Below are 13,155 nucleotides of genomic sequence, written 5' to 3' on the forward strand. Positions count from 1 at the left end.
AAGGTTCGCATCAGTCAAATGAAATCTTATAGAAATGAGCTCACTGCCTTTACCAGCTGGTCCACCTCCCAGGGACTGCGCTGAATTCTGAAGGGAGCCTGCTCTTGTCTGAGTGGGACTAGGGTGCCTCAGCAGAAACAACCGTGGAAAAGAGTCAGAAACCTGGATGCAGGCCCCATGGCCCTTCCTTCAGTTTCCTTTTATCAGGCAAGATCCGGAGAAGAAGGAACAGAGGAAAGTAGAGAGAGTAATAGGAGCCAGTGGTTTTGACCCCTTTCTTTGACACATTACCTCAGCTCGTCCTCTCAATCATCCATCAGGAGTGGTATTATTCTCCTTTTAGCAGGCTTTTAGAGGTTAAAGAGCTTGGCCAAGGTCACACAGTTGATTCATAAGTGAGTTCAGATTCACACCCATGCTGGTTGGATGCCAAAAGCCCTGTTTTTTTTCCACGTGGTGGCTCTGTTCTCAGTGGGAAGTAACAGCCTTGGGAAGCTGATAGCATTGTGTTCCTATCAGCACAGAGCCAAGGGGATTGCTTGTGTTGGCAGTGCATTACTCATTACTCGACCTGGAATGATACAGAGGAGGCAGAGGTGGAGGATCTCCAAGCTTTTCCTTTCTTCCATGTTGGGTAAGTGAGCCAAGAGCGTGGAGTTGCAACAGTGGGAAACACCATAAAAGCAGCACATGAATAAATAAGCAAATGAGGGATTGGTGAAAGAGCCCCCACTTCAGTGAAAGGGCTTAGTTCTGTCTCCAACTGGGTCTTTCACCAGGAGTCAGGGTCAGCTCCTGTATATTCCAGCCCTAATATTCAGTTTTCTTTTTTGCAATATGATTTCACCATATTCAGGGACTTCTGCAATAGACCAATCCAAACTGGGAGGGCTTAACCATCAGAGCTTTGTTGCCTCTTGTTTCAGGAGGCTAAAAGCCCAAGGTCAAGGTGTTGGCAGTGGTGGCTTATCTTTGAGGACTCCCTTCCTGTTTTGCAAGACTGCCTTCTTGCCACGTCCTCATGAATTCAGTGCGCATGCATGTGTAATGTTTTATTATGGATTTTAATCTGTGTAGGGAGGCAAAAGCTATTGGACAGTACCGCACATGCACTGAGCTGGTGGTGAACTCATTTCTGGCTCAGTGAACTGCAACATCATGGCATCTTACAGTTTCTACCTAAGATAGGCCTGGGTAACCCTCAGACCTGAAGGCCAACAGATCAAGAATTCTAACACTGGCACATCAGGTGCCATTTTGTACAGTGTGGAAAAACTTTAAGACTGCAGGGGAAAACAGTGAGCTACACATGCACTGAGCTGTGCATGAACTTACTAAGCTCAGTGCATTGCACTGGTCCCACAAGGAAAACAATTCCGACTTTGGCAAAATAGGTCTGTGTGGCCCTCAGACCCAACAGCCAACAGGTTATGGCAAGATCATCACCACCAACAACAACCTAGCTATATAGGACTAATGGTGTCTCCTTAATCCTGGGATCTGCTCGAACTGGAAGTGGGAGACAGGTTGTACAGACAACGGTGCAGCATCACAATATCACAGGTGGTGGAGAGTAGTGAGCCAGAAGCTAAGGCTCGGACACCATGCTGGAAGTCTAACATAAGAACCCAGACCGGGAACTCACTGGAGGGAGTGGCACAAGTGACTGCAAACCACAATAAGTAAAATTGAACTGTAGACCTGTGGATGGCACATCTTAGAAACCTACCCCAAGGAGAAGACTCTGCTAACCAGAAGTACAATGACCAAGAGCAAAAGAAGAAACAAAGGTAGAGTGAATATCACTGAAGACTATTTGCTGTAATATTGAATATTACTGCAAAGGAGTAAAAGCCTTTGCCAACCTCAGAGTTAACTGAGGAATACATCAAGAAAATGGGGGATTCAGAATTCAAAACACTTGCTATAAAACTTCTTACCAACAACGAGAAACATGTAAAGCAGGAATTCAAGAAGTTTAAGGAACCAATATTTCCTGTCACTCAGGAAATGAATCAAATGAAATCTGACATTTCAGAAACAAAGAATACAGTGGAGCAAATTAAAAGTACAGTGTAGAGTCTCCAAGATAGAATAAAGGAAGCAGAAGAAATAATCTCAGAAGATATTTCCTGTCACCAGAGGAAAACAAGCAAAAAGCTGGAAGCAGAGCTGGATCAGGCCAAAAAAAGTATTCAAGAATTGAAAGACACTATTAAAAGGGCTAATATAAGAGTTATGGGAGTCCCAGAAGGTACAGAAAGAGAAACTGGTTTTACAAATGTATTTAATGAAATAATAAGGGAAAATATCCCTAATATAGAGAAATAATTGGGAAACAAGATCCAGGAAGGGCACAGAACTCCCAACAGGCTTGACCAAAAGCGATCTTCACTATGACACATGATAATCAAGCTCTCTTCAATCAAACATAAGGAAAATATCCTTAAAGGTGCACATGAAACAAATCAATTGACATATAAAGGAATGCCAATTAAACTCACAGGAGACCTCTCACAGAAAACTCTACAGTCCAGAAGAGAATGGAGTGATATATCACAGATTCTAAAAACAAAAAATTGTCAGCCCAGGATAATGTACCCAGCAAAGTCTTCCTTTGTCTTTGAAAATGAAATAAAATTCTTCCACAGTAAAGAAAAGTTAAAAGAATATGCCTCTTCCAAACCTGCCCTACAAAGGATATTTCAAGATGTTCTCTTGACAGAGAAAAGGAATAGCACCTACCAAAGCCAAAGGCAAATGTGGAGAACATCCGAGTAAAATAACAAGAGAAGATTAAATCAATGAACAACCAGTAGCTAAAATGACAGAACCAATTATCATTCATTCATATTAACTTTGAATGTAAATGGATTAAACTAATCAAAGGTCATAGATTAGTAGACTGGATTAAAAAAACAAAACCCATCTATTTGTTGCCTACAGGAGACATCTCACCAACAAAGATAAGCAGAAATTGTATCTCATGGATTTTGATTTTTTTTTTTAGTTTCATCTCTTCAAAACTTTCTTTCTCATTAAATTTTTCACTGACCTATAGATCATACAGTAGCATCATTTTCTTCCAGAAGGTTCTTGATTTTCTTTTTCATTTCTTCAATGGCACATTAGTCGTTCAGTAACATGTCATTTAACCTCAAGGCATTTTTAATTTCTTCTTTTCTTCCTGTTGCTGATTTTGTTTTGTGGCTTTTCATTTAAGGGGGATGTACAGTAACTGTAATGGAGACTATCATATCCTGATGTGAGGACACAACACAGCATACATCTCTACTTCCAGCTCAAAGATGGACTCCTAATGAAACTGTTAACTATATCTTGATAATAGGATGTGGGACTCTCTGCCATTGTCTATGCCCACAATGATGGACATAAGGGTGTTAATGAAGAACTAAAGTATAGTAATAATATAGGGGAACTCAGTCGGATGGAGAGGGGATTTGGGGAGGATACAAGGGAAATCCCAGGGGCCTATGGAACCATATCATAAAATGATAATAATAAAAAAGAAGTAAAATAAAAACACTTTAAGAAGAATCAAAATTTCCTCCAGAGACAACATTTGGGTAAGTTTCCATGCTGATAAAACGTAGAATTTATGTATGCATAACATATATGAAGATATGTATTAATGCATATTGATGAATGTGTATGTTCTTGTGCTAGATGGTGATTTTTCAGTCAAAGGTGACCCATATACAACAGTGGTCTAATCATATGACTTGGTGAGGTCATAGCCATCTCATCTGAATGAGTACATGGTGTGGTTTCCAGCACGTTTCCTAACACTACATTTCTCAGTATGTGTCCATGTGGTTATGGCATGCACTACTGTGGGTGTGGATAAAAAATTGAAAGTGTGTTTCAGATTAAATATTACGCCCAGTCTCATCATACAGTCTGAATTTGTTTCACCACATTGAATGCTATTGGCAACATGACGTTTGAAGGCTGTCTAATGCTGTTACAACTGCATCTGAATGTGTCTAAATGGTCTTTTTAGATATCTATGAAGTTTTTCTTTGGCTGTGACAAAAGATCCTGCACTAAAGTCCATGCATGCAAAACTCGGTGGATATCTTTTATCGTTCTCCCACCTGTGCTTTCTTACCTAGAGGTCCACTGTGACAAGGCCCTTGTTCTGCAGCACACAGCCACTGCTTTCATCATGGAGAGAATGCATTTTCTGCCATGTCACGGGCATGTGTGAAGTTTCTGAAAATATGGCCCCGCACATCAGCCCAGTGTCCTACAGAGCAATGCTTCTCATTGGCTGCTGATCACGCACCAGGCCCAGGGCTGAGAGCTTTATGTGACTACTGTCATTTATTCCTTATAGGAACTATGTTCTCTAGTTCGTAGTGGGCAGGGGCTGGCATTGCAGCAAAGAGGGTAAAACCATCACCTGTGATAATTGGCATCCCATGTGGGTGTTGCTTTATGTTCTGGCTGCTCCACTTCCAAGCCAACTAATGGCCTGGGAAAGGCAGTGAAGATGGCTCAAGTGCTTGAGTTCCTACTACTCATGTGGGAGACATGAAGGAAGCTCCCAGCTTCAGATTGGCCCAGCACCAGCTGAGGAGGTCATCTGCAGGGTGACACAGTGAATGGGAATTTTTCTCTCTGTGATTCTCTGTAACTCTGCCTTTTAAATACATACATAAATGAATATTTAAAAAATAAGAAGAAACCTGCACCTTGGAGAAAAATGAAATTGTATGCCAAAGTACATGTGACTTAGAAGTTGTAAGGAGGGGGCTGGCATCATGATGTAGGTTAAGCATCTACCAGCAGTGCTGGCATCCATACGGGTGCTGGTTTGAGTCCCAGCTGCTCTACTTTTGATCCAGCTCTCTGCTAATGTACCTGGGAAAAGAGCAGAAGATAGCCCGAGTCTTTGGGCTCCTGCACCTGTGTGGAAGACTTGGAGAAAGTTCCAGGCTCTTGGCTTTGGATCCACCCAGCTCCAGCCATTGTGGCAGTTTGGGGAGTAAATCAGAGGATAGATCTCTCTGTTTGTCACTCCTTCTCTCCGTAAATCTACTTTTCAAATCAAAATAAATAAATCTTAAAAACGAAAGTAGTTGCAAAGCCAAGATTTGAACCCATGTGTTCTGACTCAAGGCCACATGCTCAACCTTCCCAGCATGGGTTCTGTCCAGCTGCATTCTATGTGTTGAGCATTCTGTGGATCTGGACAAGTACATGGCATGCCTACCCTGACAGTATCAGACACAACAATCACACTGCCCGCAAAATCCCTTGCGCTCCACTCTTCATCTTCACTAAAAAATGCGTTGATTTGAAAGGCAGAGTTGCAGAAACAGGGGGTTTCTTTTCCAAGTGGCTCCTTGGTTAGGGTCAGGTCAGGCCTTATCTGGATCTCTGATGTGAATCTTGTCCTGCCCAAATTTTTCCTTTGCATTCCTCTTTTTCCTTCTTTCTCTTTCTTCTAGAACAATGCTGCTTCACTCTCCAGATGCCCACAACACTTCAGGCTGGGTGAGGCCTGGAGTTGGGAACTGCATCCAGGTTTCCCACAGAGGTGGCAACGACCCACAGACTTGTGCCATCCTCCAGTGCCTTCCCAGGTGCATTAGCAGAACGTCAGAGCAGCTGGTACCCATAACGGATGCCAGCAGCTCAGGTGTCGACTCAGTCACCCGACTGGTTACTTGAAAGTTAGTTTCCTTCTCAGGGAGGAACTGGAAACTAAGCCAATGGAAAAACAGCCAGTTGATTAACCCCAGCTTCCCTAGGTTTGTCTTGTTTGTGTGAGAATTAAGGCAAAGGAAATTCATTATCTAAGCTGATGGAAACCATAGGGAGCCTGGCTGATTCCGGACTCTGGGTTCTCAGATGTTAGAAACAGCTCCATTGCCCCTTGGTGGTGGTGGCACTCTGACAGGGTGAATCCATTTTGAGCTTGGTCTTTGGGACCTCATGCAGGTGCTTAGTCCAACACAATTTTTAAAAAAGATTTATTTATCTTTACTGCAAAGTCAGATATATATGTAGAGGAGGAGAGACAGAGAGGAAGATCTTCCATCCTATGATTCACTCCCCAAGTGGCCGTCAACGGCCGGTGCTGTGCCGATCCCGAGCCAGGAGCCAGGAATTTCCTCTAGGTCTCCCACACAGGTGCAGGGTCCCAAGGCTTTGGGCCGCCCTCGACTGCTTTCCCAGGCCACAAGCAGGGAGCTGGATGGGAAGTGGGGTTGCCGGGATTAGAACCGGTGCCCATATGGGATCCCTGTGCATTCAAGGTGAGGACTTTAGCCGCTAGGCTACCGCATCGGGCCCCCAACACAATTTTTATAGAGGCAAATCTAAAGAGTTTGCCCCCGCCATTTTACATTCTTAAATACAAGGACACTAATATCACAACATGAGGGGTGTGTGACAAGGATGATAAAGGGGGAGAAGAAGGGGTTAATGTCCAGTATGTGGCATAATTCAGTGAAGCAGTATTTATGACTATATACCGAGCCATGAGACAGTTTTATATTCTCTCTCTGTCTCCCACCAATAAGAGAAAATGTGGTATTTGTCTTTTTAGGAAACATAAGGTTTATAAAGGCTGGGCAGAGGTCAAGGAGTTTGTGGAAGCTCACAGAGCAAAGGACGCAGATGAGTTTGCCTCTGAATCCTCACTTGGCTCTGAAGGCAAGCAGGTGGACCTGGACACGGGCAAGGTGTTCCCAGGTAAAGGAGGCCAGGCAGGATTTCAGGGACTTCCTGCTGGGATCTGAGGGCATCACTTCACCTGTGTGACTAAAACCAAAATTCATATTTTAACACAAATCTGTAAAATCTTGCTTATCCTGGTGCCAAAAACTGGCCAAAGCCGTTCATTTATATGTATAAACACATTTTTGACACAGTTTTCCATGGGGTTTGGTACTTCATGAATTGCTGAAGGAATTTCAAGACAGTAAATTGCACAGAGGTGGACCATGAGCCCTGTTACTGAGCGAGGGCTTCCGCAGAGTAGAGGTACCGGAAGGATTAAAACCTGCCCAGGCCTGGCGCAGTGGGCTAGTGGCTAAAGTCCTTGCACCGGGATCCCATATGGGCGCTGGTTCTAATCCGGGCAGCTCCACTTCCCATCCAGCTCCCTGCTTGTGGCCTGGGAAAGCAGTCCTCGGGACCCTGCACCCGCGTGGGAGACCTGGAAGAGGTTCCTGGCTCCTGGCTTTGGATCAGCAGTAGCGGCCACTTTGGGGAGTGAATCATAGGATAGAAGATCTTCCTGTCTATCTCTCCTCCTCTCCTCTCTGTATATCTGAGTTTGCAATAAAAGAAAAAAAAATTAAAAAAAAAACCTGCCCTGTTTTCTTAGATGCAGGGTGGAGGTGGGTATTTATACCCTATTTAATATCTTACGTCACAGATAACTGGACCTTTGTAGATTGTGTTTCTTGGTTTCTGGAGCAGAGAGAAGCTAAAGTAGGGGACTTCAGCCCACCAGCCAGGACCACACATGCAGCTGCCCAACGCCAACAAGTAGGTTCAGGCTTTCGCCGACAGCCAGCCAGGATAACATTCTGGCACGGGCAATGAGGCAGTCATAACAGAACCCAATGACAAGAGACACGAAGAATGACAGTAACCTTTTAAAACTTTCAAAGTGCATCCCAGATCTTCCATTCTGAAGAAGGAAAACTAGGGGTGTCTGTGGACTGGCGCTGCTGGAGCCAGGACTGGGCGCGGCCGGCTCTGCCGCACTCCCCCTGGCCATCGGAGCGCGCTACCCGGGCCAGCCCGGCAGCAGAAGATGCTACGGAGCCGCAAGCTCCGATTGGCGGAGACGTGGCCACTGGCAGGCAGGGTAGATGCAAAGGCATCAGGAGGCGGCGCCCCCGCCCGCCCGCCAGTCGAGGGAATCCCGGGTCCCCAGCAACGCGCGCCAAGACGCAGCGTCCCGCCCACCACGGGCGCGTCCGCCCCAGCCGCGCTGCTATTGGCGACGCCTGGGCGCGAGGGGCGGGGACGATGCGCGGCAGGGCTGATGAAACCCGCGGATCCGCCCGCCCTCAGCACCCCATTCACTCGGCACAGGCAGGTGTGAGCGGCTAGTCAACAGTCGGGCGAGCGCGGCACGCGGTTGGCTGACACGTTTCTTACAGCACCTCCACGCTGCTCCCGCGCCTCTGAGCACCGCCTCTCCAGGCCCAGGGTCTCTACCCCGGTCTGTGCGTGGGTCCGTCAGTTCACTGTCCTGCTCGCATCCCACCACCTCTCGGTGAGTGCCCGTGCCCATGCCCGCCAGCCCCGGCGCAGCTCCCCACAACCAGGGTCACCTTGGAGGCAGGCCGCGGGGAGGCGACGCAGGAGTGGCGAGGACCCCACGCCAGGGGTCTGCCAGCATCCTCCAGGGGAGGGCGAGGGCAGGGCGGGCCTGGGAGGGGCGGGTATGGGCGCAGGGCCGGTGCCCATGCTGCTCTAGCTTCCACGGAGTCCATTTTGGCTCCCTGGCGGCACGGCGTGGTGCATGATGCAACACCGACCGAGTCAGACGTGGGCGCCCCGGAGTCCCCGGCGATGCCCACCCCGGGCGCTGCTCTGGGAACCTTGAGCGCCGGGTGGTCCGAGTGGGCAGGCCGTGGTGGCGAGCGTGGGGGGCCGGCTCGAGAGGCATCCGGAGCCCGCTGGCAGCGAGGGAGACCTTCCCTTACATGGCGCGACGCAGAGCACTCCGCCCCGCCACGAGGTCCGGGGGAAGTGTCATCAGCCGTGGTGGGGATCCCGCCTGGCCTCCGGAAGGGTGGTCTCGCAGCAGCTTACCTGGCTAGCCTGGGGGTAGGGTGCACTGGGACAGCTTTGGCCACCCCTGGTGGGTGGTCGCTGCACGCACCTGCCAGCCTCCAGCCCTGATAGGGGTTCCTAAGGTTTTCTTGGTGGCAAGGGGGAAATCCCTCCCTGGGTGGGCTTCCTTGTGGACGGATGTGGCCTGAAAAGGCCAGACTAGTCCAGTGCTCCAGATGGTTCGTAGTGGGAGGAAGTTCTTCCGGCTTAATCCTTTCTGCGTAGTAGAAAACTTCCCGGGCACGGGCAGGTCAGGCTAACCGCGCGGGGCTCCGCGGTTTCTCTGGCCCCTCGCATGACGTCTGGCTCCTTCCGCTCGGCTTGCGTGGGGGAGTTCTGTTTGCTTTTTACTAGTAGGTGAGCCAGACATGTGCCACTTCCAAACTCCCGCAGCGCTGTCACATGGTGAGTTTTATTCCAGGCTTAGGAAGTCTCTGTCAGAGGAAAGGGTTGCAACTTTAATCCCAGGTGTTTACCCCCACCTCCTTCCCACTCCTCCAACTCCCCCCCCCCCCAAACATACTCTTTAAAATTGGACTGGTAGAGAAATGTTGATGCTAGTCTCTGGCTGAATGTTCTAAATTAGATTCCTTTGGGGGTATAATTTATTTGTGATTTATGTGGACAATTCTTGCCTGATGCAAGAATTCAACCCTGATGCATTTATTCCCTCTGGAATGCTTACTTGTTCTCAGTGGAAATTACCATGATTTTTACGTGAACACACCCTCCTGTTGCAGCAAAAGAAAAACAAAAGGTCTTGTTGAAGTTCCAGTTGGAAGAGAAATTTAGGGGAAGGATCTAGGGTGAGGAGAAGGCTCATTGTAAAGGTAACATTCACAGGGGGCCAAGGAGCTTGGAGCAGACAGGGAGAAAGTTCCCACGCTAGGGAGCCACGTGGTTGCTGTTTAGGTAGTTTTGTTTTGGGTGGGGAAAAAGGCTTGAAAGGCAAGACTATTGACCTCCAAGAGTCTGAGTTCTAAGGCACTTGGTTAATTGTATTGGGTAGGAGAGGCCCTCCTTTGGTGGAATTAAGACAGTGTTCATGGATTCCTGTGTGCAATTTCCCTTCACTCAATCCGGTAGAAGTAGGTGATGGAGTTGGGGGTCCCAGCATCCTGTCCAATCCAGTGAGTCTGTTCTCATGATTTCCTGTATATTTGGAGACCCTGTTTCTTCAGCTTAAGGAGGAATTTGAAATAGGAGTCAATGCATTATTTCTAGGAGGAAAAGGGGTTGTGTTTTTTTGGAAGTTTTGGTTTTGATGGATGCATACTCATGCTTCCTTTATTGGTTCCTGGGATGATGTTTGAGTGCAGGTGTCCTTTGATGGAACCAGCCAGGGTTAACTAGCATGGCCATTGCCTTACTTGTTTGTCATTTCTTTCAGTTGAGAGCGTTTAGTATCTGGGTGAGAAACTTATTTCCTCTGACCCGGGAGATGCATGGGTGTGTGTTAGCTATCTCGCCCAGAGACGTCTTCTGCATAGATATGAAGGCTGCATCCACAAGGTTGGCCTGTGGCTCCAGGTGAGGGTTGAGAGAGGTAAATTAGGACTCTAGTACTGCCCAGCTGGAGTCACACCTTTGAAATGAGAAGGCTGAGCATGCAGGGATAGAGAGAAAGAGATCTCCCCTCGCATGCACTGGCTTACTCCCTACCTAGTTGTGATAGCTGGAGCTAGGCCAGACTGAAGCCAGGAGCCAGAAACGTCCTGTGGGCTTCCTGGGAGAGTGTTTTGGGCCATTACTTGCTGCGTCCCAGGTTCATGAGCGGGAAGCTAAGCTGGGTTGGGAGCATGGAGTGTCTGCAGTCAGGCGAGCTGTGAGGATCCCAAGAGAGGCCTAACCCACTGTGCTACTCTGACTTGTTGAAAGTCACCACAGATCTGTCAGATCCTCCTATTGGGGTTGGACAAGACAGGGCTGGATGAGATGTGAGGCTGCACTGAACTTGGCCTTGGATGCCCTAGGTGTTGTGGAACCTGCCTTTTGGTGGACTGCCTGGGCCTCAGGCAGTGACTCTGTTGGCCCCAGGTTTTACAGGAACTTCTTCCAGGTCTTCCACACAGGTGCAGGGTACCAAGGCTTTGGGCAATCCTCTACTGCTCTCCCAGGCCACAGGCAGGGAGCTGGAGTGGAGGAGGAGCAGCCAATGAACTGGTACTCAGATGGGATCCCAGCACATGCAAGGCAAGGACTTTAGCCCCTAGGCTACCATACCAGGCCTGGCTTGGTAGCTTCTTTGTGTCTCCTTCATCTTCCTACCTATACTCCCAAACGGCTGCGAAAACAACTAACTCTACAGTTGTTTCAAAGTCAGGCATAATTTACCAAAGGAGGCATTTGCCACCTGGAACCTGCTCGAAGGACAAGCAGGCAGATTGGATGCACTGCTAACAAGGCTCTCATTCAAGTACATGGCATTGGCCGGAGGTGAGATAGATTTATCTCTTCCTTTGTTATGGTCACATGAGGGCCTGCAGAGGGCACATTTGCTGAATGCAGTGTGAGAAGGGGATTTCAAAAAGTTCATGGAAAATGCAGTGGAAAGTTTAATTGAGAAACTTACTGAAAATCACACATACAAAAGGGATTTTCCGCAAGTTCATGAGAACCAGGTGTGGATTTCAAACTTAACTTGCACTTGTGTTTCCCCTTGGGCGTTCTGCCATCTGCAGGTGTAAGCAGGAGTTGGAGGTCTGTGAGCACGGGAAGGGGCCACCACGTTTTACAGCAGAGGTATACCCTGTGTTCTGTCCTGTAATGAAAGGTGAAGCTTTGGGGAGCCAGGAGAAGGTTCCCCTTTTTGTATGTGGCTGGGGTGGGAGGGCGGGTCCTGGTTCTGTCCCTCTCAGTCCATGTGCAAGCCTGTGGAAAGGAAATAGGGTTCTCTGAACTTGGCCCAGGGGAGCCTGTCCCTCCAGCCTCCCGCCTGTGACCCTAGGAAGCGTGAAGTTGGCAGTGCCCATGGCAAGACCAGAAGCACCCAGCCAGGGCCGCTAGGTACTGTTTCTGACACCAGTTCCCTGCCTCCAGCCTTTAGGTCTGACAGTGGCAGGCAGGAGGCTGGGACCTGGGGGACCTCTGTGCAAGTAGCAGAGTGGCCCTTCCTACAGCAGGCTGTGTTGTTCAACACTGTCACCCCTTTGCTGGGTGGAAGGCCACCTTCCCTTGTCTTCGCTGCAGGGCAGAGGGTACCTTTGTTCTCCCCTTTCCATGGTCCTACTACCAGGCCTTCTTCAGAAGCCTTCCTGTGGAGGAGCAGGGTCCCAGCTCTGCTGATTGCCTCTGTGTGCAGTGACTCCTGCCATATACAGACCACCCAGCGGTGGGGACCCTGGAAGTGGGCTCTGCTTCAGGCAGCCCACCTGCGTTTAGGGGTGGCTCCAGTGGAAGGGGCCGGCTTTCAGAGTGGGCCCCGCCTAAAGGATACATGTCCTCTTAAGGACTTTCTGGGAGTCACATTTAGCTTTTTCCCCATATTGTTTGGGGATCTTTGGCTTCTAGCACTTAGTTGAGATATGAGAGGACTTAAACAGACTCTCCATGTTATATACCTCACACAGTGTTTGATACACACGTAAGTGCTTTTGTTTGTTTTTGAGACAGGGAACTCTCGGCAGGTGGGTTGCTCACCACTGACAAGCCTGCAGGCAGCTGGGAATTGAGTCCTGTTGTCCTCCATAGGTGGCCGGGACTCAGGGTGTGCATTTGCAGGAAGTTGGAACTGGGAGACAGAGCGCACCTCACACTCCAGCCTGACACTCCCTCTAACAGGTAGCTTTATACTGGCCAGATGCCTACCTTCCCACCCTACTCTGATTGTTGTTTGATTTAGGTATGAGAGAAAATAAACTTTTATCCTTAATTCTGCTCCCCCATTTTTCCTTTCCTTGGGGTGTGTGTCTACATTAGAGGGGGGGGAGTCTTAGTAGTCTCCCAGAATTGGGTGGCGACCGGGCCTCAGGTGTCTGCTGACATGGTTCAGAGCCTGAAGCTCACAGCCATTCGTTTTCTGCCTTACTTCATCCCTTGAGGTGGTAACATGAGAGGCCTTCATAGAGTTCCTGGAAAATGAAGATGATGAAAGAACTGTACATAATTTTGACCTTTTTTTTGCACCAAAATACACTTACTTTTAGTTCTATTTTCCATAGACTTTTGGAGGTACCCTTGGCACAGGGGTGGTGGGCGTAGCCCCTGGGAGGCAGCCGTGGGAAGGGCATCTAGGGGACCCTGACCTTGTTAGTTGCTCCTCCTGCTATTATAATTGTCATCCTATCCGCGACAGAGAGGCTGGTGTGGGGCGGTCAAGGTTGACTT

At 48.6% G+C, this 13,155-nt stretch overlaps 1 protein-coding gene across 1 annotated transcript in view; it reads left to right on the top strand.

The window, feature by feature from the left end:
* Positions 1-8,046: 8,046 nt before the first annotated feature.
* SLC7A1 (solute carrier family 7 member 1) overlaps positions 8,047-13,155 on the top strand; it is a 66,091-nt gene continuing 60,982 nt past the window's right edge. Inside the window, exon 1 of the mRNA XM_058670915.1 lies at positions 8,047-8,266. The gene's annotated coding sequence lies outside the window, so the exon portion shown is untranslated. The remainder of the gene's footprint in view (positions 8,267-13,155) is intronic.

The sequence above is a fragment of the Ochotona princeps genome, chromosome 12, assembly GCF_030435755.1.
Source record: "Ochotona princeps isolate mOchPri1 chromosome 12, mOchPri1.hap1, whole genome shotgun sequence".
Lineage (NCBI taxonomy): Eukaryota > Metazoa > Chordata > Mammalia > Lagomorpha > Ochotonidae > Ochotona > Ochotona princeps.